General features: G+C 43.3%; 1 long non-coding RNA gene across 10 annotated transcripts in view; it reads left to right on the top strand.

The window, feature by feature from the left end:
- Window positions 1-2980: 2980 nt before the first annotated feature.
- LOC146802350 (uncharacterized) overlaps window positions 2981-26640 on the top strand; it is a 546156-nt gene continuing 522496 nt past the window's right edge. Inside the window, exon 1 of one of the 10 annotated variants that reach the window (XR_014967734.1) lies at window positions 2981-3724. This is a non-coding gene — a long non-coding RNA (uncharacterized LOC146802350). The remainder of the gene's footprint in view (window positions 3725-26640) is intronic. The other 9 variants (XR_014967729.1, XR_014967732.1, XR_014967736.1 and 6 more) reach the window with 9 other exon arrangements.

The raw sequence follows: 26640 nt of genomic DNA, 5'->3' as shown, positions 1-26640 counted from the left end.
AGGATGGGAGAGTTAGGAGCTCTTTTGTGTTCAGAACCCTTCCAAAGGTTTTTGTTTGATAATGTTATTCTTAGGCCAGGTGTACAGTTTATTCCGAAGGTCCCTTCATCTTTTCACTGTTCAGAGGATCTGTTATTGCCAGTCATATCTCCATCTTGTGTATCACAGGAGGAACAAGTCATCCATACTTTGGACGTGAAAAGAGCATTATCAATCTACCTGGCTCAAACAGTATCATTTAGGAAAACGGATGCTTTGTTGTCACTTCTGGCATAGCATGACAGGGTCTTAAACTTTCTAATACAACGTTGAGTACGTGGCAGAAGTAAGCCTTCATTACAATGTTATCCATTGTAGTTTAGGAGAGGTAGGCAATAGGTATTGTGGCCTCCTGGGCAGCATTTAAGTGTGCTTCAATGGCAGAAATGTGTAATGCCATGAATGCTTCATCTGCGTTTGACATTTCTGAGTTGAGATCACTGGAGAATCATTTATGAACTGATGATTATATGCTATTGTTTGGAATAGATTAGACCTGTGACGTCCTCTTTCTGTGATGAATGGCTAATGAAGCAGACTGCATGCTTGGAATAAGCTCAAGCAGTAATGACTGTGATGGGGAAGTCGAACCAGGAGGTAACTGGCGGTTACTTACCAGTAATCTTCATTACTCTGAGTTTAGGACTTCCCCATCACAGTTCAGTTTCCCATCCCTCATGTTCCTAGGTGTTATCAGCTCCAGATTTTAGCATGGACATACATGATGCGAGGTCAGTGTGGTTACAGTCTTTACCAGGTGGCAGGAAATAGTAAGGAACCACTAGGGAGGGGTGGAAAGTATTTTTTATTTTGCTTGATCGTTTTGGTGGGAGGAACATTCATTCAAAGAGTAATGATTATGACTGGGGAAATTGTAGACTTGGAGTAATCAAGATTACCAGTAAGTAACTGCCCATTTTCATTACATAAAAGCTCTGATAATAGCTCCTCTGATTATGCCATGGCTCTTGATATATTGAAGGTTAGATTCCAGCAAGGTTGAACTTGCCACCTTTCTAAAGAATCAATGTATACCCTGAATTTGAGTGGAACTGAGCAGAATTCTCGTTCGGAAATCCGCACCTCTCAATCAGGATTTACCTTTGAAAAACCAACAAACTCAATTTTACCAGCTAGAAAATCAGGAAATCAGGACGCTAAAATGAATGCAGGAACTGGCTGTATTGTGGCCTCCAACCGTTTTCCTGCCCCAACCCAACCCTCAGCCACAGGACATGGGGAGCTTGTAATTCTTACCCCTGTCGGAATAAAGTCTGCTCTGCCCTCCCACACCTTCTCAGACATCCTTCCTCCTCCCTTTCGCCTTACAGCATAACTTGCCCAGAGCAAATGGTAAATGTGAGTGATAATACCCATAGGAAAGGGAATACTGTACATAATTAAGCATGGTAAAACCAAGCCTGCACGTTTTTCACCATTCTATGAGGATAAACTTGAAATTGCATGGTATTAATGGGGTGTTACCAAGTGGTATTAGTTTTAACAGGTGTGAGTTTACCACCAGTACTGTTCAACTCATAATAGGGGCAATAAAAGGGCTGGAAGCAGGCAAGAGTTGGTAGTTCAATGATTGCAATATTATGTGAGTCTGTGCACACCCCCAAACTTATGTGTTTAAGGATATTCACCAACTCCTCTTCAATCTCTTTCCATAGCGGAAATGGTTGGTAATTCACATCTGACAAAGGCAGGCATAATGGTTTTCATAGCGGGGAAATAGGGGGTGTTTGAAAAGTGTATCTGCAGATGCTTAGTAGATTTTCCCAAGAGCAAATATATATGAGCATATTTGCTCGTGAGAAAATGGATGTCAAAAAAGTTTGCTAGGAGTGCAGTTGCCAGGCCTACTTCTATAAACTTTTCTGAATTCTTGAAAGTCATAAATCTTCACTAATGCAAGGACATATACCTGCAGGTGCACTTTGCTGGCTTTCTTTTTTTTTAAACATGGCATTCATCGAACAGTCTTATGAAATGGTGTCTCACAGAAATGGTTAAGTTGCACAATGTTCCTTGAGCATCAGGTGATAGGGATTCCCTACCCCTTATATATGCTAACATTTAGGAATACTTGTGGGGTGGAAGACAATTTACCAGGGAACTTCATTCGCTATAACCAGGGCCAACGAAATAAAGTGATTTTGCGGCTGTGGCATATACGTATAACTATGGTTTGCTGCATTTGCCACATAATCATCTGCTGCACAATCTGCAGATTTAATGTGCTGTACCGCGTGTTGCTGCGCAGCGAAATGCTCTTCTCAAAGGTTGACGGGTTGAAAGATTTCTGTTGGTTACTGCCGTATTTGGGTGTTAAATTTATATTAATGAGGAGTCCATGAGTTATGTGTAAAAATATAAATAAATGAAATAATACTATCACAAAGTGGGGCATATTCCGACGCAAAATTTGCCTTTTCTTGTCGTATAATTTTGTCAACCCTGATGCATAATCTTTTTCCGGTGGCTCTGGTCATAAACACTCCACACTGGTGAAGAAGGAGGTTTCGTGACGGAAAGTAAGTGAATTTTCTTTCCCGTTGACTTACATTGACTAATAAACGTTTGAAAAAAAGTTATCAAATATTAAAATATTTGGCTACACACTAGAGGGATTCCTGGCTAATTAAGGGAAAGTTTCTGGTACATATGTTTACCTATACCTTCGTATTAACTGACAACTAAATACTGATCTTGCCTCCCCACAACCTTTTACATTTGAGGCGAGGCAGATCTACAGTCTCTGGGACTCGGACGGAACACTACTGGCTGAATGCAGCGCTGGCAGAGAGTGGTATGTCTGCTGTTGCTGCCTGCGCTCCAGGTCTTCCCCTGCCAAGGGAGGGAGGCTGGCTGGTTATCCCCAGACACGTGACTCTGCTCTCGGATGGGGTGCTCCTCCGAAGGGAGGGGGCACGGGCTGTATGTGTGTAAGGGTGTGTGTGCGTGTGTGTACTTAAGGTCTTGTGCTGGGCTTTGCTGCCCGAGCTGCCACCACCTCTGCTCCACCTCCTCCCCCTCCCCCTCTTTGCAAAACTATAAATAGTGGAACAAAAGGACAACTTCCTTGAAGCTTGCTGAAACTGCACCAATGTCTTTTTCCAAATAAACGCAGCAGGCTGCGCGATATCTTCTTCGTAGAATACGGGAGGTTAATTCCACCGGCAGATTTTAATTCGGAAGATGGCATTTTGGTTGGATGATATTCGTGGCCGAACCAATGAAGCAGGCTTTCTGTCGTCACCGGGCTCCTTTTCCTACCTGGCAGATTCGGGATCCAGTAAGTGTCTTCCGATACCTTCTTCTTGGTGAATATTGGCTGTGGTGCACTGTACCTGCTGCATCCAAAGTATCAGAAGATGTCAAGATGTGTCTGATCTGGTAACTACGGACATATCTATACCTGCTTGCTTTGACCTAGGACACTGGGGTGAAAACTCTTCACAGGCTTTGAGGCGTTTTGTACGTGATCGATTTGGGAATGTTTTAATGTCTACTGTTCTGCTGCTCGGCTGTCAGAAGTGTCAGTCTGTTGGTAAAATGTTGTTTTCGGGGGACGATGGGATCAGGACATTCCAGATGCACCAACGCTTAAAATCGTCGAGAATTCTATTGCACACCTTTAAAAGAAAATTGACTTATCCGGTATCATTGATTCATAAAGGTAAGGTACAAGTTGTGGTGGTTACACAGGGGTAGTTCGTAGACTCGGGAACCATTTGCAAGGGAGAATTGTAAGATGTGGCTAATAACGTCAATTTCCCTAATGCCCTATCATCCCATCTACTTCCTACCAGAAAAGCGGATTTGACAGAGCAAAAATATACCAAACTGCCGGTATTTAGGTTCAAGTAGCCTCAATTATGTGATACTTTCAGATCTTTTTAGAGGGTGTAACGGAGAATCAGCTGTCATCTTACCCTCTCCATTTTCGGCAAAGGCTTGTTTATAGCCTAGTGCCGGTTTGTTTGTTTCCTCTGCACCTTGGCGATGGAGAGCACGCACCATCCTCTTCACGACCGTTCCTTCCCCCGACCCCCTTCACCCTCTACCCCAAGTGGAGGACTGGTAGCTCGGTCAAGACACCTCTCAATCAGAAGCTGGCCAAACAAAAAGTGCCAGTTATTGTGACAAAATTTAAAAGGCTATGCCGCTACTGGCTGCAGTAGGTGAGGCGCATTTAAGCGTTGCTGGGCAGGGGAGGGATTACGTCATTGCACCGTGCGCCCAGTTTGAGTGTATTGTCCCACCAAACACCAGGGGACACCGGCTACCGGGAAAGCAATGGCGAGAGCTAGCCTCCTCCGAAGAGACGTGAACGTTGTACCACGGCCTCCTCCTTTATTCTCGACCAGGGTCGGGTTCTTCTGTCTTTGCTCCCAGTGTGCCCGTGTCAAGCCGAAGAAAAGGCTACGCTCGCGCGCAGTGTTTACAGTGCCCGTAGGAGTGCTCTGACGTCATGTGACTGACAACTCCCTCCACCAGACGGCGCGCTGCCAGGGGGTTGGCAACAGGGCTAAATTAGGAATGGGACCGCGTCACAGACGCCTTGACAACAGTGGGCGGCACTTCCGGCTCCATGTGCGCTTGTCCTGCTCTCCGCGCTGTTTAGTGGGTGTTTTACTCTGCTCTTCGGGTTGGGTGTTGTGTTTCGTGTTACTTCTTTTCCTGTTTTGTTTACTACTTCCTGCTCGCCTTTTCAGCGTTGTACACTGTATTTCTTTAGGCCTTTCCACAACTTGGTTAATCTAATGTTGACCCACTAAACTAGAGTTGAAACGGCGATTTAAGTATGGAAGTTGCTGGAACTAATCGAACGAGCTAATGGTGATTGATAAACAAAAGACGATGGGCGTTTGAACAACGGACAAGCAAAAAGAGGGAAGAAAAATTGCACATAATCAGCTTTAAGTATGCCGGGTCCACTAAAAACGGAAATTAAAACGGATCCCTGACCCGCCCTATATTCATATGCTTAACTTCACTGGTAAATAACACCAAGCGATTTGTTACCAATGTAAACCGTTATAGTTCCTGTTTATGTTTCACAGGTTATGGTTCATTTTGTATTCTCTAAGAGTGCTTGTTTTTTCCAGGATCTTATGTTACAGGTTTGTTTCGGGCAGCAGATCACGCTTGTATAGTACATACTTTGATCTGAGTTCCCTACAGGTGTTTAAAATCGGCTACGAGGCAGTGCAAGTTTCACTCGGGTCAAAAGGTGTTCCGACACATGGTTCTCCAATCCTTAGCCCATCTGCTGAGCGCACAGAGTGTGGTCACATTTTCCAGTTAAAATTATGATGCTGTACAAATGTGTGTGAAGGAGGTACACAGCCACAATATTGACAACGTTAAAGTAAAAGAAAATGCGGTGCTTACAGATGTGGGTATGTTTGTTTGATGGGTGGTGAAGTGAATAAGATACCAAAAAGTGCATTAAGGAGAGAGTGAAAAGAGGGTGCTGAAGAGGAAAAAGATGAGGTGTAATATATGTAGATGGAGGAGATGCAGAGAGAAAAGTGGCGTACATGTCTAACGTAGAGTGAGCATAGTGGGAGTGATTGAGACACTCTGAACACCACTAGCCCTTCTAAAGGCCTCAGTAAGGTTTAATTAACAGCCTCACAATTTCAGAATTGAAATATTTACAACAAAATCATTGTTACTCGTCTGTCTTCGACAACCGACAACCATTTACAAAGCCAATACTCGGCCATTTTTAGATGTATGTTAGTTGTGTTATATATCTTGATGCAATAACAGTAAGCTCAGAGAGGAACCAAAATACTGGTCGGGTGGCACACTATGGGAATCACAGAAATGTAGTTTACGTGTTTAAGCCATACCCTTAACTACACAGAGACTCCGTACTGTTTTGCATCCTACTTAAAGCCCTGCACATAAGATGCCTACTTTGTGTCTCAGCGAAAAACTCCATATTGTTTGGCCAAAAATGTTTATTTTTTCACTTTGTATTTTTTGCAGGTATTCTTATGTCAATGCAAGTCAAAAGGGAATTTATGTCCTCGTGTAATTCAATATTTTTATGTTGTGAAAATGCTTATGTCTGGTGTTCTCATGCCTATGACAACTTGAGTGACTCTTTTAAATTTGACCTCCCCTCCCCCCAAACCCATGCTAGTAATTGCAGTAGAGCAAATTATTCCCGGCAGTATACTCTATAAGCTCCGCGTAAAAGAATGGTCTCCAACAGAAGCAAAAATTGCTACATCAGGCACACAAGGCAACATTATTCAGGTGAGAGATGTTTTTTTTGGTTTTTACCAAAAATTATTTAGTTTAATCCTCTCCATAGGGATGTTGCGAGGTATGCTTGTTTGAGGTCTCAGAATATTGCATCTGATTTCAGGATGTGTGACTGGCAAGTCATGGGCTTGAGTTCTAATGCATATTCCATTTCTCTTGCAAATGAGTAAGTTAGTGCCAATCTGTTGGCAGTATTACTGCCTGTTAATTACTCAGCCAAGAATCTGCGCTACCCTAAACCAAAATAAGTGGTAAAATAGCATCCTGCGTTGAGCAGTTCTCATATGAGGTGACTTGAGATATATCCATGAAGGAAGCAATCAAGCCTAAAGAACTAGCAAAAGGTAGTTCCTTTGAAATAACTTCACAACAAATGGTGTTCTAGCATTCAAAGATTACAAACATTCTTTCAATCTCCAAAACACATAGAATGTGTGGCTGATGGGCAGTGTACTTCAAAAAGGTAATTGCTACAAGAATAGAAATCATGCCTCTTAATAGCATGTTATAATAACAACAAGCATGCTTTCAGTTAAGTTTTGATGTCCCCAGTACATAAATTGTCAAATCCACTAAAACATCAATGTTGTTGGTTTATTTTGCAGGGGCAAAGCACAATATAAAATGCAACATTTGTTATAAATTTCTCCAAACATTCCTTGAGAAGAATGATTATATTCTCTATCACGGTTGTTCCTAAATGTCTATACTAATCGTAGCTGTTAGCCTGGGTAGTGAAAAGGATACTCTTGAAGGGAGCATGAGAGAGACACCAGACAGATAACATGGACACTAGTTTGTCACTGGAACAAGTAGTGCACAAAGTAGTGTTTTCAATGTACAATGCTTTTGCATTGAAAATCTGTTATACTCAGTATCTGAGGTATGCTGTTTTTGACAGACTCATGCTTAGTTTGACAGCAGAATAAGGGTTCTCAAGAATTTTGCAACAAACTACTCTAGTTTATAGAAGCAGGACAGAATGGTGCAATGCCTATACAAGGGGAGTGCTGATACTTCCTCTACATAGACACCAGTCTGGAGAAAAAACAACCAAGCCGTGCTTTAAAGCAAATTCCACATTTGTCTGACAATGCACTGTGAGAAACCGATCATAGCAGCGTTTGCTGTAAGTGGAAGAGGTATGACTCTGGATAGACATACATTGGTACATTGAATTTTGCCTAAAAGATGCACAAAATGTAACATAGGTTAAACACTGGAAACAAGGAATTGTGAACATTGTACGAGTTTGTGACATCTGAAGAGCAATATATGTGCATGCATATATAATAATTCATATTTGCAATGTAAAAAGGAAGGGACTGCATTCAAAGCTCATTCACCCAAATTTATTTTGATTATTTATTCCCCTTGAGTAAACTGCGTAAAACAACACTGTACTAATTAATATGATAGTATAAATTACACTACTTATAAAACTCAGTACCAGAAGATGTAACCCATGTTACTTTTTCTGTGGCACTTACGAAACTATAGAAGTAAATATAGCAGAAAATTAAATGTCACCGAAATCACAATGTCGTACAGTATTTGAAAAATTTTCTAGGTTGTTCTCAGTAATATCTTGGTGGTACTCAAATATTGCATGGTGCTGCTAAAAGTGTGATGCTCAATGAGCCAGCTTAACAACTATGCTGCATAAGATCAGCAGGGTTCTGTATAATGTATCATCAGTTTTCACTTGATAGTGTTACAGTAACCTATTTCAATATACCGTTTTGTGCCAGTAGCACAGTGCTTTAGGGTCAAACAATTACCCTGCCATATTCCCCTCAAATCGAAAAGTATTGTGTAGTTGTTAACTTTACACTATTACTCCGATTTCATAAAACGGGTCATCATCATATAATAATATAAAACAAATATCATCTTCCTATATACATGTTATTCAATATCTCATCATAGCTCCAAAAAATAAAATTTAATAAGTTATTCAGTAAAGGCACTTACGTTTATCTTTCTCATTCTAGTTGCTCACCGAATTAAAGTCATCCAAATACTTCTCTTTTATGGCAATGAAAAAGGAGAAATGAAAGGTCACACGAGCCAAGATACCCACACTTTCAGTATTACGTGCTCATACTCTTCATTATGCGGTAGCCTCTTTTGCATCTCTTTTAGTGTTGCAGACATTCCAAATCTCAAGTTCAGCTAGAGTTTTCCGGTTTCGATATTATGTGGCTGAATCCAATCCTTCCAATCAACAGATAACAGGCCATGTTAGTTGATTAACTAGAGTGCATGCATTTTTTGGCATAGTCCCTAAGACCCATTAACGACATTTTCTTAAACACTCAGGCCCTCATTCTGAGTTGCCAGATAACTTCCGATGTGTGTGGTAACTCCATGAGCGCTAATTTTCGGAATTGTGAGTTTGCAGTTTTTATCTCACTCTGGACATGCTGCGTGCAATAAAAGCCAGAGAGATTCCCTGGATAAAGTTCGACAGGTCAAACATTCTGATATTTATTGGGGTGAAATATCTGGTATATACGAGGACATGCAAATGATACTTATTGCACACACATTCCTTACACCTCAGGGTCGGTTATTATCGTGTGTGATAATTATCGTACAAAAAACACACCACTCGTAATGAGGTTTGAAGGGAAATGCATTATGATAGAACATGTATGTTGGAATTTGAAGTTCTAATAACACTGACATCAGAGATTTTCGCTTATTAATTTTAATTCCATAATGAAATCCCAATTCTTTATCCACCAAGGCACAGATTGCTAGGGTTTCATTCTAAACAAAGATCTTGCAAATGTAAGGAAACTTAATGAACAAGACAGTGCAACAGACCCAAATCATAGTTAACGGAGTTCATTGGAGTTGTCACGCTCAAAACGCCGAGTAAATGACGCAGGTCCATTTTAGAATCACAGTGCCCCAATTAGGAATGCATTTCCATGCTAGTATTACAAGCTCCTAATTAGGTGCACATTTCCGTGCCAGGTTCACAATTCTCAGTTGCGTAACACACTGCCTTGGCAGTATAACCATGCCCCAATTATAGGTATACGATTTCATAGCAGTGTAACTATACACCAGTGAGATACACACATCCATGCTAGTATCACAATAACCAAGTTCGCTATACATTTCAGTGCTTGGTTTACAAGGCCCCAGGTAGCTACATATTTGTGTGCCGCTCTTTGCATTAACTTGGGCCCTCTTTTTCCCTTCTCTCTTTTTAAACCTTTGTATACATGAGCAAAACCAAAGGTTTTAACATTTTGTTACGGTTTTTAGTAATCAAGCAATAAAAATTTGAATTGAAGTGTGCCGCTCTTACAATGCTGCAGTACGATAACAATTTTAACACCACTGTCACAATGGCCCTATTAGGTATACATTGCCATGCCAGTATCACAATGCCCCAGTTTGGTACACATATGCGGGGAGCTCAATACCTAGTTAGGCACATATTTCCATGCCAAGTTCAGAATGGCCCATTTAGACTTTGAGCTGTGCTGTCGACGTCCCCAGGCCCTTTCTTCAGTGTTTGTAGTCATTACCCGAAAGTGGCAGCTCTGGACATCAACAGGCACATGCATCAACCACAAAACCGGTCGCAAACGGGCAGATTCTCAGAATCTGCCCCTTTGCGACCGGTATTTTTGCATTTGGGATGCATCATCCCAAATGCAAAAATCGCTATTGAAGGAATCTCAAAATAGCGATTCCTTTAGTAGCGATTGCATTTAAGGAATCCCTAATTGAGATTCCTTAAATGCAATGCATGAAAGTTGTAAAAATAGCGATTTTGCTACTAGCGGGAGCAAATTACCACGAAGCTGGACTTCATGGTAATTTGCTAAAACTTAGAAAAATGCACTTATTTTCATTTTTCTAAGTTTCACGTTGCGCACACACATGCCCTTAGAGCATGTGTGTATGCAACATGTGTGCAGAGTACAAATACATGGGTGCAATAGGGTGTCATTTTGACACCCTTGCACCCTAGAAATTGCGGGAGCAATTTGCGAGTACCTACTGGTACTCGCAAATTGCTCCCGCAATCTCCAATGCATTCCTATGGACCTGGAGGCCCATAGGAATGAATGGGAAGCCATTCATTAATTGCGACTCGCAATTTGTGAGTCGCAATTAATGAATGTTAAGGAATCGCTATTTTAATAGCGATTCCTACATGCATAGGCTTTTGCGAGTCCTTAATTGCGAGTCCTTAATATTCGCAATTAAGGACTCGCATAAGCTTTTCTTGATGCATGTGCCAGATACTCTTTTAAAAGCGCCTTCTATCAGACAAGTGATACTGTTTCTTTCACTCCAGGTTCTTGGAATATGGGTTGTGTGAATCATTGAGGGGTTAGGATCAGTGAGAAGGAGGGAAATGGAGAATTACACAGACTATGAGCACAGCTCCTAATCAGTCTTGGCAAGGCGAAAACATGTAGCAGTGACATAGGCAGTAACCCTACTCGCCAAACTCTCAATTCCTTTATTGTGGACCAGAACGCAATCAAGGTCCATGGGTATTTATTTTACGCTAAAATCCTGACTGAATCCTTTACCAAAAACACGTAGAGCCAGGGGCAGAAATTTGGAATAATTACACACCAGAAGCACAACTCCTATCCTACCGGGAGCCTGGGACCAGAAAGCAAAATGTGGTAACAGAATTACTCCAGAAGAAAATCTGCTTTGTGGTTCTAAATGAAGAATTTGTGTGAAATACTCTGTATCCTTTTTAAAGTGGACCTTCTGCTGTTGTATGTTTTGGTAATAAATAGGAACTGCTCACGAAACTCTAAAATACATTTGTAGTGTTTTCGTTTTGTATTTTGCTACAGGTTTATATTTCAAAGAGGAAATACCATATTTGCCGATTTTCCTAATTTCTTTAACAGCATTGTACGTATTGGCCTCGTTGGTAAAATGCTGGCCCAATGGGAGCGCCGTTTCTGTTTCCGTAGCGTTCTCTCTTCACAGTCCAGCAGCATATTGTCCATTTAGGATACCAAAGATAGTAATACTTTTGCTGACCACATGAATAAATAAATCAGAGGTGCTGTTAGAAACACTGAGCTAATTAAAGAACGGCTTTACAGGCCCCTTTGCAGGTGTATAAAACCAATCTGCCACCAAATTAGTCTGCACATGTATTTTTAAAATTCCACTTTCGACCTACCCAACTCTCCCTAAACCCAGTTATCTATCCCTCGGTCTGAATAAACAGTTGGCACGAAGTCCAAAAACAGCACCATCATTTTTTGCACCCTTTCTTACTGTGTACCTTGGGCAATCTAAGTAAAAAAAAAATATTTGTTTAAATTAATTTAGGGAGATGGAATGCAAAATGGGCACAAACAAAGCAGGCACAAAAGGTGTTTGCTCCGGTTATTCCCCGAAAATGTGACTCATGAACTAATTACAGGGCCCACGGTAAACATGATTTGGGTGCAAATGGTAGTTAGCACCTAAATTGGGATTCTAAGTTTTGCAATAATGACCCCACTTGCAGTTTTTTTCGTGCACAATTTCCGACCGCCATAACCTGTTGGAATGCAGCCAGGGTAAAAATGTGTTATTCATGCTTTTGTCCCTCGGGACGGGGGGAGAACTCATAGTATTACTGTATTATTTATCTATCATTCAGGGGTGCCGAATTCAATCTGATGAAGTAATACCTCATCTGTTAAATACAGCACACACGGAGCCAGCATTCACAAGGTGCAATTTTACCGAGTACGAAATTAGTGCACGTAAATTTGGTCATTTTAAAATGAGACCCTAAAGGTTGTGTTAAAACTCAGCTGAGTTGACACTGTGCCACAAAGCTGCACCGCCTGATTTAACACTAAAAGGTAAATGATGCCAAGAGACTTAAGTTGTCCCGATTTCCATTTTTAAACTCTGGTAACTTTAGGCAGGGCACAAGTCCTATAAAAAGAAGTGAGGGGACTGACAAAGTTTGGCAGTATGCATGTGACATTATGACACGTGCCAACACAGCACAAATTACGTCACAACGCGGTACATCCCACATGGCATCACAGGAAGTGACCTCACTGGAAGACTGCATTAGGAGGAGTAGCGCTATAAAAGAAATAAAATAGTGCAATTAATTTTGTTATTTGTGTAAATACTGGGACAGACCATCCCATCTGACATTGTTACAGTGCGTGCACTTATATACAGGGACTGAAAAAAGTAAAAAGCATGCATCGCTTAAGTATCTGTGAAGAGATAACAAGCTGTGTGCTTTTGTTTCCTCTCCTGTGCATTTGCATTTAATTGAGAGGTTCAAGGCCGCCTCCCATCCGATACGCGATTATAAGGAAGCCTGATGACCCCTTAACTTCTGTCTTTATCTTTGGCACAGCTGGAGGTGAATACCCCTCCCCTCGCCCCCTGCCTGCACGTTGCTGTTGAGAATAAAAAGCAGACGGAGCTGCTGAATGTGTCCCAGTGTCTGAAAATGACACTTGGACAAGTTCAACATATTTCTCTGGGGCCCAACTTCTTGGCAGGGGGGACGGCGTCCACCCTTTGAAAACAGTGGGTGGACGCCATGTACCTGCATGTATCCCCGATTCGAGCCCTGCCTTTAGGTGTGAACCCTCGGGGACAAAAAAACAAATAAGGGAACCGCTGTCCATGTGCATGACCAGCAATTGTGGCCCAGTGACTCTTCTTCTAGCACGCAAGCCAGGAGTGTGGTGATAGGTCTGCTTTCTCATCACAGCAACAATGTGGCGTAAGGGCCAGAGCTGCCGACTTTGGAGCTGGGGAACCAGGTTAGAGTCTTGGCGTTGGTTCAACGTCCTATGATACTGGGCTACTCACTTAATCTCCCCATGCCTACCAAAAACGTAACTGGTGCTCATGTAAAGCGCTCCAATACCTTCGTGTCGAGTTCGCGTTATATAAAACTGTAAAAAAAAAGGTTGATTGATGGGTGCTGAGGACTGGGCAAGCTGGGGGTCTCCACATAAAGAGAGCAAACTTGTTGAAGGGGATAGCATATATAGGTTCCCAGGAAGATTAGCTTGAACTTTTGCTTTATTTCTTGTTAGTTGCCTTACCTCTTTGATGAGGTATAAGTAGGGTGTTTTGTGCCTTGGTCGACAGTGCTAAATGCTTGGTACATTTGGCCCAAATATCTTTGCACATTTTGCGGCAACCTTTCTTCTACTTTGTCTAATAGAATATTAAAATAATGATTTGCGTATTTATAGTGCCTTCAGCACTAGTAGCACTATGAATACACATCACTATTTCCTGGCGCACCAACCTGTGAGTGCACAGACTCAACAGCCGCAGAACGGGTAGCAAGGCAATGTGGACAGCTTCAATGTTTAGTGTTAGCATTGAGGAAACAGGCACTATGCAACTACAAGCGTTCAGGAAGCGCCAAGTCAGGATTCACTTAGGTCTCTCACACAAGCTTGAGTAGAGCTTCACCTTATATTGCCAGTATGACAGTTGGATATGAGCCTTTTAGAGTTAGTATAATCCCAACCAGTCTGTTGTGGCTGGATTTGTGAAGGCTTATAAGGTGTAGTTATTGCTAAGTAGATAAGGCTTGTGTTTCAAACATGCACAGAGATTAACTTCGGGGCATGCCACCAAAACAGATGTGCACTCCAGGCTGGTCGGGCGAAACTATGGGCATCTCATCCAGACCACACCTGGAAATAGGAAGGAGAAATAGGGGATTGACAGACACTTTGTTTAGTGGATAACATCCATCCCCCATTTTGGGTTAATATTCACACAAAGGGATGTTTGCAAATCATCTGTGGGCAAACTAAAACGTAATCCCAAGTAGTAATTGTAATCATTCATTATTATTATTGTTGGACTTGGCCCTTTTTGCAGGGTCATCCCTGAACTTTTTGCCTTCCTCCTATATTTTTTCTGACCTGTTGTTGGCTGTTTTATGACTCTGGGCACTTTACCACTGCTGACCAGTGCTAAAGCGCATATGCTCTCCCTATTGTAAATTGATGTATGAATTTGTGATTCCATGATTGGTTGGTTTGGTTTACCTGTTCGACCCTAATACAGTGCACCAGGAGTGCCCAGGTCTTGTAAATCCAAATGCTGCTGGTGGGCTTGCAGCACTGGTTGTGCCACCCACAGAAGCAGCCTGTAAAAATGTGTCTAAGGTCTGCCATTGCAGAGCATGTGTGCAGTCTGGTACTGTCATGCTGACTGAGCAAGTGCACCCACTTGACAGTCCCTAAACCTTCCCTTTTCTTCATATCAGACACCCCTATGGTAGGCCCAAGGGCACGGTGCATTGTAAGGATAAGGTAGGACATGCCCTGGTGTGTGTGACATGTTCTAATAGTGAATTACAGCCATTTTCGTTTTTCACTACTGCAAGGCTACCTGTTCCCCATAGGCAAGAATGGGCAGTTTGATTATTACAGTTTATAATCCTAACTGACTCAGGGAACATGGTAGAAATTCGAGTTTAGTATGCCTGAACTCAGAAAGATAAAATGCATCTTTTAGTGAAGTTGGTTTTAACATTCTGTGTTTGGAAATACCACTTTTAGAAAGTAGGTATTTTCTTGTCTAACCATCCAGGCCTGCCTCTGCTAGGTTGTGTATTCCTTGTCTGGAGTTTGAGTGACAGGGGCTGGGGAATTCCCGGAGACAGGGTGAGTCAGCACAGGGCTGAATAGAGAGATCTCCATGTAGATGGGTGGGAGGAGTTGCACCTGGTCCTGAATAGGGCTGTGCTTTGCCTCCACAATGCAATGCTGGCTCCACCTCCTGTGGTGCATCTGATGTCTCTGCCCTGCACTCTGAAAGGAAAGAAGGATTCATGTAAACAAAGTGCTCCAGGACTGACCAGAACTGGTTTGGACTAGGCAAAGGCCTCTCTGCCTTCAGAGAACAAAGAGAATCTTAGTATAAGTATCGGGACCCAAACCCAAGAACTTTAGATCACTTTGGTAAACAAGAACAAACCTTTGCTGAGGAGAGGAACCAAGAAGAAACTGAGAGACTATCCCTGAAACTAGGGGAATTGGCCTGCAGGGGTTGCCTACTGCCAAAGAGAGGAGAAAGGAACTTTGTGTGTACTTTTGCTCAACTTGTGAAGGATCTCCAAGGGCTTGGAAAAGAGCTTGCCTCCTGCTGAAGTCTCAGGGACAACAGACTTCAACCACCCCAGCTCCCAGAGTTCTTTAGAAGTGCCTGCTGCTGTTTTTGGGCCTTCTGAGGGACTGCGTGTCGCAAGGAGCTGGAAGCGCGACTCACGGAGAAGAAGCGTGTCGCCGTCGCAGCCGCGGCCGTCGCATCACTGAACAAGGGCGTCGCCACTGTTGCTGTTGCATTGAACCGCATCACGAGAAGCGCCCCGCAACACCGAAGAAGCGTGTCGCCATCGCAGCCATCGTAGCTGGCGCATTGCACCGCATCACGAGAAGAGTCTCGCATCAAGGAAGAAGTGTGTCGCCGTCGCAGCCGCTGCTGTCGCATCTTGGATGACGCCGCTGTAGCTGTTGCATTGCACCGCATCAAGAAAAGCGCCTCGCATCCACGGAGAAGCGTGTCGCGGTCGGAGCTGCTGCCGTCGCATCTCTGAACAAGGGTGCCGCCGCTGTAACTGTCGCATCGAGCGGATGCGTCTCGCATCGCTCGAGAAGAGTGTCGCCGCCAACGCTGGTGTCGTCGCATCACTGGACAAGGGTGCCGCCGCTGTAGCTGACGCATCAAGCCGAGATCTCTCGCAACATCGGAGAAACGGGCCGCATCAGGAAGATCTTCACGTCTTTATTTCTTTGCACCAAACTTTCATCGCATCAACATCGTTGCAACACTTTCGTTGCCCTGCGTGTCGCATCTATAGGTACATTGACTTAAAGTGTCACATTTAAGAACTAAAGAGAACTAAGCTAAATTCTACCATCTTAAAGTAACAGTATTGTGGATGTTTGTTGTTTATGGTCTTGTGGTAAATCTATATAAAGAATACTTATTTTTGATATAAAACTTGTGTGGTGTCCATCTGTAGTGTTGTCACTTGATTACTGTATGTGTTCACAAATGCTTTACACACTGCCTCGGAGATAAGCCTGTCTGCTCGTGCCAAGCTACCAAGGGGGTGAGCAGGGGTTATTTTAGGAGTGTACCCCCTTACCCTGACTAGACGCAAGGGTCCCTATTTGTCACAGGTACCTACCTGTGCCAACTAGAGACCCCCAAATCTAACAATTATTTAGTCTGATGTTTGTGATCAGTCCAGGGAGTCCAAATTACTTGACGTGGGGTCTCTGAATTTAATTCATAAGGTAGACAGTGAGCATCTTATCTGGCCTGCAGCCATACTCCCATAGACCATGTCAACAAGCAGAAACTGGCAGCATGGTTAAGGACGAAGTGAGAGTGGCTACCCCTTAATACTAAAAGGTTGGGAAGACCAGTTTAGAGTCTCCCAAATCTCGAAGAGACACCAACAGTCTCTCTAGGGATCACTAGATTTGCTTTATGTAGAAAGCCAGTGTTAAGTTATGGACCCAGCTACAAAATCTGAAATAAAGGGACAGTTCTTGGGACAAAGGAAAAAATGGTGGAATGGAACATCTGAAGAGAAGAACTGCAGACCTTCGTCCTTACACCACCACTCTCCACTTTCTCCTAGACTCCTACATTGCTCCCTACTATCTAGATCCTGCATACTCCATTTATGCAAACTCCTCAAGCACTGCCTCACACATTCTGGCTACAAGCAGTGCTTCCTCGTATCAAACTCTAGCATAATTCCCAGAATGGAGCACTCCATCTTTTCTGGATTCTGGTTCTCCATTCCTTTAAGCTCCTTCAGTACCTCATACAGATGTGTACGTATTCCCTTCTCCCTGTTTCTGGCAGCTCTCTCTTCCTTTGTTCCTCAGAAGTATTCCCCTTGTCAAACACTTGTAACTCTTGTTCTGTTTACATGCCTGCACCCCACACTCCCTTTAGGTTCCAGTAGCATCCAGATAAAGGTTCTTGCTGCTGTATCACCCTCAAGACACCCCCAACATTTGTTTCCTATGGGTGTCTGTAGCACTGCCTCCCACCAAGGTCATGCAGCTCTACCTCATTTTGGATGCCTGCACAAACCCTGCAACTCAAGTGCATTCAATACTCGCTGAACCCCCGACCTTCAGTCTCCAGCAGTAACTGCATGAAGCGCAAATGAAGCACTCCTTCCCTCCTGAATGGTTCCACCTAGCTGCACCATAGCTCAAAATCTTGTATGAAAAGTTCAGCCAGACGGCTTTTTAGCCAAAACCACTGTGGATTACGAGGTTTGTAATTTTCATTTTACTGTTGCTTGAATGGGGCGCATAATGATGCATTCAGGGGCCACTTGGCTGCTTTCCAGCAAGCACAGATCACCCATCACTCGTTGCCATTGATAGGAATCTTACAGTTCCTAAAACCTTTGTAGAACAGTGTAAGAAAGCAGACAGGCTACCTCACCAGGTTTAGGCCCTCACAAGTTAAAGGTGGGAGTTACCTCTCCTTGGCCTCTTTTGAATACTATTGTGGACCTCCTTTGTTTTCAGATTTAGGCAACGTCTGGCCCTACCCTCTTCCTTCATCATCACACTTTAATAGAAGCTTGCAGATAAGCTTTTTTTTGTCCGAAATGTGATTATGATTGTCTGTTGGATCGCCTGCTTGGGTCATCATCTTTTGCTCGGTTTGTCTGTTTCAGAAAGCCATTCCATGGCTTAATGTGGTCAGGACAAGGCTCTGCCAGGGTCCATCAGTGAGATAGGTGGAGGTTAGCTTCATGAGCCAATGGTTGGAGATATGAGGCGATGGAAGAAACATTTAGGTATGGATGACTGGCAGTCTTTATGGAGCTTAAAAACCGGAACATTCTAATACCTCAATATAGGAAACGTATTGTGGGTTTCTATATTGTGTATGCCTGTATGACGGACTGGCATGGTATAATTGTTGATTTCCACAAAGGGTGGTTCTACAACACGCGTTGCGCACACTATACCTACCTACGACGGGCGGAGGCCTAGGTGCTCCGTCCTTCGAATCATACTTCCTCGCGGCTCAGCTCCAATGGTTGTCCCACTGGACGGCGGAGAGGCATACGGGAGAGACGGTCACAGAGGAAGGTAGAATACCCCTCCCCGCGATCAGACGACTGTTACTACCAGGTACTACACCGACACGCACACACCCACTGCAGGTGACCATAGCTCGCAAGTGCATGATGCGGATACATCGCATGTCCAAGGGCCAACCACTATACTCCCCCCTGCTTCCCCTGGTGGGATTCCCCCAGAAAAGCGGATACTACACCGCGGGAGCTCTTCGAGAGTGGACCGACATAACATCACGGAGATGGAAGCACTATTTCAAGAGGGACAACTGAAGACATTCGCACAACTAACCGAATGGTACGACCTCCCTCATGGGCAGTTCCTACGACATAGACATATCTTAGAAAGCGGCAGCCAATTCTGGAACCTGCGGGATGGGGAGCCCCCGACGCATCCAGTGTTACACACAGTGTTACGCATGGGGGCTGGCGGACATCTATTTACGTGGCATTACAAATCGATCCGAGAACTGACGGACGTCTCCCTGGACGGACTCCGGGACGCGTGGGAAGATGATGCGGGCCGAGCGTTCCACGACTCGGAGTGGCGCAAAGCCTTAGAATTCCCAAAAAAGGTGTCCAGAAACGCGCGATTCAAAAACATACAGTTCAACATCCTGCACCGAGCGTACCTTACGCCAGACAAGCTCCACCGGTTCTACCCCGATACGCAATTCCGATGCCCTCGCTGCCAACTGTTAGAAGCAGACTTTAGGCACATGTTTTGGGCCTGCCCATCCATACAACATTATTGGGGTAGGGTGCACCAAACACTCAGAGTGACGACCGATCTCCCGGCTGCCTCTACGTGGGAGGCATGTGCTTTGGGAATGTCCCAGAAGAAGAAGACCGCAAAAGTACAATGGAAATTCAAGTCTCTGGCTATCCTCTTAGCGAAAAGGAACATAGCTATGCACTGGAGGGCCCCTACGGGACCCTCGGAGGCGGCCTGGATAGGAGCGATTCTTAAATGGGGTACGGCGGAGGAGGAGACACTCAGAGAGGAGGAGGTGAGGGGTACCCGCAAACATCCGATATCCATGGAATGGGCACAACTCCTGATACACTTCAAACAGCATTGCGCAGAGGCAGAGACACAGAACGCGACACAGCCCCCCCACCCCTCCCGCCACCCAACACCCAGGGATAATGACAGGGACATAATAGGCAAGCAGGGAACTTACCCAGGAGAGGCGAATGGAGACCCCGGCCCCTCCCATACACACCGGCCTGCTTTGGCCCTGACCTCCCACTGACCGCGTCCACCACAATTACTCTTCATCCACGCGTAGACCGCTGTTGCAGCGTTTCCAAGCCCGCCCGACCCCTTTCCCCCTCTCACGATCCTCCCACTCGTTTCCCCGCCCCCCCCTTTTGTTTTCTCCTTTGGCTCCTTCTTCCCTTTTTGCGATCTCGTCCACTCCTCCCCATAGTTAACGGTTGAACCCATCAGCAGTTCAGACGCCGATACACTAGTTAACGTAACAGTTGCACACTTTCGTCAGAAGGGAGGAGATACACAGCCAGTACAGGGGAGACCGAGTTGATCATAGATAACATGGGACATATCAAGACAGCCGGGACGATACATATGACGATCTATAGGCTCGTATCATTAGGAGTCAGCTGGATCTAGTATCATCTGGAGGTTCCAGGGACAAATTACCAATGTAACTACTTTTGTAAACAGCAATGTTCAGTCGCAATGATGCACAAAATTGGTCTGTATGTAATTCAGTTGGCATATTTTGTGGAAAACTGTACGCAAAACCCTACTAATAAAAAAATTTGAACAAAAAAAGGGTGGTTCTACAACACAGTAAGAAAAAAAGAGCACATAGGCAGAGAACTATTAAGAGATCTGATAAAGAAAGTCCAGATAAAAGCCACAAGACGTAGGCAGTGAGGTGACTAAACATGTTGACTCATAGAAGCTTTAGACATAATCTCTCAGTAAGCATTGTGATCTGTTCATAATCTTACCAAAGAACCACTTTAGATAATTAAAAAAAAAAAACAATCAAGACACCTTGGGATTTTTAGGTCGAGCCTAGCGCAGTGCGCATGGGCTGCTACTCTGCAAGGCATGCTGTATCTTGTATGTGTGGTGGAAGAAACTCCCCTCTTTTCTATTAGCTTTTGCTAGTGCCCTTATTAAATGCCTGCATTTGTTTTGTGGACAGGGTAAATTAGTCCCGCCTTTTGGGCCCTCCCATGCGACTGACCCTGTTACAGTTGCATTATTCAGTTTTGATTATATGTTGGTTCCTGGCACACTTTTTGTTCACTTTACCCCCGCTCGTCTAGGGGCAGCTAACAACAGGCATGGGAGACATGTGGGGGAAAACAGGGCAGCTTTGCCAGCACACACCGGCCAAGCTCAGGCGCGGTGCTCTCTTCAATAAAGCCAGAAAACTCTTCAAGAAATGCTGGTATTGCTTCAGCCTTGCATCAGAACATTGTCCTAGATGCATACAGTTGCTGGTTTCCTTCAACACTTGTTGCAGTATAATTTTCAACACTTTGATGTAGTTACAGCTGCATGGCCAGCAGATAGCAGGAATTGGAGGCAAAAGGGGTGGGGGGGGGGCATGTGGCGATTTTGCAAAAATGTCATCTGTGCTCTCCAGCTGTATTTGGAAAAGCTGGAGACGCAGGCGGAGGGTGTGTCTTTCCACAGTTCCCACAGCTTCTAGGACTCCCAGAGCCCAGCCACACAAAGCAAAACCTTCTTCAGAAAATAGGTTATGTTTTTATTTCATTTCAGTCTGGGTGTAAAGAACAAATTCCCCCAATTGATTCACTGTTGTCAAGGCGTCAAAAATGTTTGTTTACTTCATGTTTGCAGAGGGAGCGGTGGGGGAAGGGATACCTACTGGAGGGGTGTGGTTACTAAAAGCATTTGTCATCTACAGAGCACTGACTCTTCTTTTTGAAATAACCACATAAAAAATCAACGCACTGTCTTTCTCTAATTTCCTGCCTAGTGTTTTCACTGTATTTTCACCCATATTTTTTTCTGCCTTTTCACTATTAATCCGCCTTTATTTTTTGCCGTTTTTGCATTTTTGTGCAATTTCACCCATTTTCTTTACCTGTTGTGCCTGTGCCTTTTGCTTTGCACTGTGCGTCGGCTCTCGCTGTACCTGCCCTTTCGGCAACCGCCCTCCCTCCTCACCACTCTTTACCTGCTTCTGTGCCTTTTAACCCACTATCTCACACTCTGGCGCCCTTCCCAGCCTAGCATATCACCCCCTACACTACTCACCCTCCCTCACTTCTATCATTACTATTTGTGAAGCTGTAAAATATGTAAGCTTTCATTTCTTTTCTTTTACAGTGAAATATAACATATAAGCAAAATGCTGAATGCTTGTTACAAATAATTGAATTATTCTCTATTACAAAATGTCCTCTGCCACTATTTACCCAAGCCCAGCCTGCCAGAGCCTGTAGTCTCCTCTCAGTTCCTCCGCTGAGGGAGGAGGGCGGCAATTAGCAGATAATGTGCTGCATGGCCAAATGCTTACAAGGTCCCAAAGGTGAGACCTATTGGCTATGCCAGTGCTAGTTAACCTTAGGATCTCTTCAACGAAATCAAACAGCTCCCTTGTTTAACAAGGTAGAGCCCGTGCAGGGACAATAGGTCCGGGTACTAGGACTCTATGATGAAGCATACCTCTGACTGAGGGTGAGAGTCCTTAAATAACACCTGACAGGTGTTCGATTATAAAGTCATAGGTTGCCCTTGGGTTTGAAGCTAGTATAGTATATATGCATACTCTAGTAGTGCTGCCTCCTTTTTGATGAATTACACCTGGGAAGTAGGGGGTGACCCACGTTAATTTCTTCTCACTCGCTCTCTTTTGATTTCAGTAGTGCATGAGCTGGGTTGCAGCAGCAGCCAGGATTTGGATAGGTGCATATAAATGGCTTTTGGTTGAATTCAGTGGTTGAAGTGGGCGTGGTGTATTAGGAATGACATTCCCTATCTTTTTTATTTTTAAAATAACAGTTGGCATATCAAAAAAAATATTCAGAATGGATAATGCTGAAAGGGAAGGGAGATGGCCTTCTGTTCTGTGAAGCAGAGATAGAGGCAGACAGCTCAAGAAGAAACCAGCCTTCTCGTCAGGGTGTCTGCTACCTGAAATAATTACAAAGGTGTATAATTGGTTAATCAGCAAATCTCAAGGCTGCATGGGAGCCAGTATATAGAGGTAATTGATAGAATTATTTGAGGTTATATGGTGATAAAGGTTTTTTCTTTATGAAGATGGAAAGGTGTTATCAGCTGCGTTCCGGGGTGTGTCTTTCTAATGAAAAGTTATTAAAAAGTTTTGTGCTACGTATAGTCAGATTGCATAGTACTACAAATATATATATTTTATAGTAAAACATTTATTGATTTTTAATACAGTAATTAGTGCTCTCTCACAGCGATTACAGCATATGTGCATCGTAGAATACAGATCCACATCTGGCACAGTTACATGAAGTAAAAGCAGACAAGATCATATTTGTCGTCCCCAGCCTAGCTCATAATGAGACCACCACTTTCCTGATATCCTGCTGTGCTTTCAGGGGCAACCCTGTGCTGTGTATATTGTCTCCTCCTGTTATGCACACCAATCCCACCCCTAATTCAAGAATGGGGGGAGCCTTGGCAGATCTCTAGAATTTGGCAATGTCTCTGTTAGCTCAGCCTACCCTGTTCCACAGAATACTGTCTCCCCATGGTTCCACCAGGTCCTCCAGGATACTCAAAAAGGGCACTACCGGTGTAACATCAATGTGTGTTCCTGGCATCCTAGATAATGATGCAAATATATGTGACCAGTAGCACAGTATGAGCAGGTAGCTTCATATGTGATAAAAGTTCCCATCAGACTCTGGGCTTCTACAACAGGTAGATGTTGTTAGTATTTGGGCTTTCCACAAAGTGTGGGGTGTGTGGCAAGCCTATTGGAGATATTTAAAATGGATTAGGTGAAGCCAGGCAGTGATTACCAGTATGGGGTGCCTTGCAGGCATCCTGCCACTCCGTTCTCTATTGGGCCCAGGCAACCCTCCCACCTCACACTCAAGGGTCCCATCAAATCTGGGGAGTGCTTCACCAGAGTCCTATAAATCTAGAGTATCCCTTCCTTTTATAAGAGTCCCATAAGCAGGCATGCTTCCCGGGGGTTGTATTTGGGGACCTCTTCAAGGACTTCCCACTAGTCAAACAGAGTATGTCGTAGCAGCAAATATTGGTACAGTTGATATATGTGCAGGCTGAAATCAGTCTGGAGGTTCAGTAAGGACTTGCAAAAAAGGGAGGGACAAGGAGCAAATTATCAGTCCAGCACCTACACTCCTTAAGTGTAATAGTTAATCACAGAAGGATGCTGTTTCTCAAGAAAAAGGGATATTAGGAAAGAGAAGCTGTCGGTTGGGAGATGGGTCTGATCAATTGGATCAGGGGATCCGATCAGAAGCAATAGCCCTCACACACTCGGATTGGTGTCATGCTTCATCATTGGGCAGCTCCTCATTGGGCTGGCGCTACAATGCCCAACGAGACCCTCAAGCGGGCACCTTGCCAGAGATCTTTAAAGTTGGATGCTGTAATGATGAATGCAAGTGGGGATATTGTGAGTGTAGGGTGGTTTAGTGAGTGAAAAACAAGTTACCTGTACACTGTGGTTCTAGTGTTGAGATCTTTCATAGATTCACATGCTTGAATCTTCCCCGTCGTTATGGTGGGAGTCCCATAGTACTTAGATAAGCAGTACTATAGAAGTACATTAGAGACCAGTAAGAAAGAAAGGACATTTTACAACCCATCTGCATCTTTATGTTAGATCCAACATTTGACCAATCAAAGACAAGCCCCAGACCCTATCTCCCCTGCAGAGCCACCATACCTCGGATTTCACTCACAAGTGTGCCCAAGTGAATAGTCGTATGAGGTAAGACGTGATAGGCCTAAACAGGGAGGTGGGTGTGCCGCATGTGAATGTATGAAAGATCTCAACACTGGAGAACCACAGTGTACAGGTAAGTAATTTGTTTTTTCTCCAGTATTGAAGCTTCCATAGATTCACATGCTTAAATCAGAGAGGTTAGCAGTACAACACTTAAAATCAAAGCGTTTAGGTGAAGACACCTCTGTATGAATTATATATTTTGTCAAGAATCAACAACAACATAACAATATATATAGAATATAAGAATCGAGAAAAAACCTTACGTCAATTGGAATCTAAATATTTTTTAGAACTTGATACTAAAACACCTATGGGTTTGAACATGAGTGATGATTTATATAATTTTCTGTAATAACTATAACCATGTGGCTCCTCTTGTTTTGTTGTGATGTTCCTGCCAAGCAAATGAACACGCATATTGCTCGATGCGAGTATAATAATAGGTCTCGAACTGCTTTTCTCTCTAGCTGCACCAACGTATTTTTTCAACACTTAGCACTTTATAATTAGGCACTTTTGAAACCTAAGCACTTTACTCAGTACATTACAACAGCACTCTATCGAGCATGTTAGTGTAATGCCAGTCCTGTCAATATTGACTTACAGTACATACATTGTTGTACTTAGGGACCTTTTTTGTACATTGGCCGCGAATATGCTTGGTATGCGTTTATTAACAAACGATTTAACATGTGTATCAGACTACATTTGAATGTGTACCGTTGAAGCTGCTTTTTCACTATTGAAGCATTTGAGTATGTGGCATATTTAAAATGTCATTGCAATTTTGCACTTTAATATGTTTATGCTGCTTCAAGTTCCATAGCACGATTAATGTTCAAAGTAGGTTTTTACGATTCTTCTACGATATTGAACTGCCGTCAAATTGCACTGTTCATGTTAGAACAGTAACATAAAAAAAAATTGTTGATTCTACTAAGTAGCATATCAAGCAATGACATAATATGTCATAGGAAATTGTTGACATAGTCAAGTGCAATCAGCTAAAATAGTTTCTTTTGATATAGTGTATATATGATTGTGTATGCAGCATATTTGATTCTGGTGATATATCAATTAAACATCTGTTTTTAGCTAACGTTTATGTATTTATACATGTCTAGTTTATTAATTTATGGCAAGCTAATTTATGTGTATATCAACATTGTGATATCAAACACAATAAGTTATGTGACTGAATTTAGTTCGTTGTATGTCAGGCATTTGTGCTTTGTACAGCTGTGACATATAGTCTTTTGTTGGTGTCTTTCAAATGTGACCAAGTCACATGGTGTTGTATCACTTTAAAATGCACATGTCATGTAGCGGGATCATGTGATCAAGGTCACTGGACGTGGCAGAAACGTGTCATGGGCAGCACGCTGTAATTAATAAAAGAAACAACTCTGAAACACATATTCAACGGAATACAAATGTGTCACCAGTTCCAGGTCGGCCCATCATTTCAGCCAGAAAGAGCTTATTCGAAAATACATCTTGCTACCTGGACTACTACTTACAATAATTTGTTGTGGCCCTGCCCTCATACATTTGTGATACCGAAGACTTTTTCAATAAGCTTTCCTATCAATCGTGGTAAAATGACTACATGTTAATGACCATGGATATTACTGCACTTTATACCAGCATTGAGCACAGTGATAGATTGAGGGCAGTTGAGCACTATTTAAACAACAGACCTATAGAATTGTTTAGTCATACCAAAATGCTTCTGAGGATCATTCATTGGTGTTTGTATAACAATTACTTCATATTCGACGATGCAATTTTTCAGCAGCTCAGGGGTGTTGCCATGGGGGCTTACTTCTCCTCCAGTTATGCATGTTTACATGTGGGCTGGTGGGAGGAGCAATTCCTCAGGGAAGAGCACCATTCTGATTGGGCCAACGATGTGGTGCAATGGTGGTGCTTTATAGATGATATATTTGTTATTTGGAGGGGGGCGCAAATGCAAGCAGAGGAAGTCGTTGCCAAAATCAATGTGAATATGTTGAATCTCGTATTCACTGCTCATATTGACAAAGTTGCCACCAATTTCTTAGATGTGCATATTTATGTCAACCAAGGAAAAATTGAGTCATGCCTTTTTCGCAAACCAACAGCTGGTGATTCTATTTTGCACGCATCTAGCTTCCATCCGAGACACCTTATTAACAGCATCCCGTATGGGGAATTTGTAAGGATTCA

The sequence above is a fragment of the Triturus cristatus genome, chromosome 8 (genome assembly GCF_964204655.1).
Source record: "Triturus cristatus chromosome 8, aTriCri1.1, whole genome shotgun sequence".
Lineage (NCBI taxonomy): Eukaryota > Metazoa > Chordata > Amphibia > Caudata > Salamandridae > Triturus > Triturus cristatus.
This window is presented reverse-complemented; position numbering and strand designations above follow the sequence as displayed.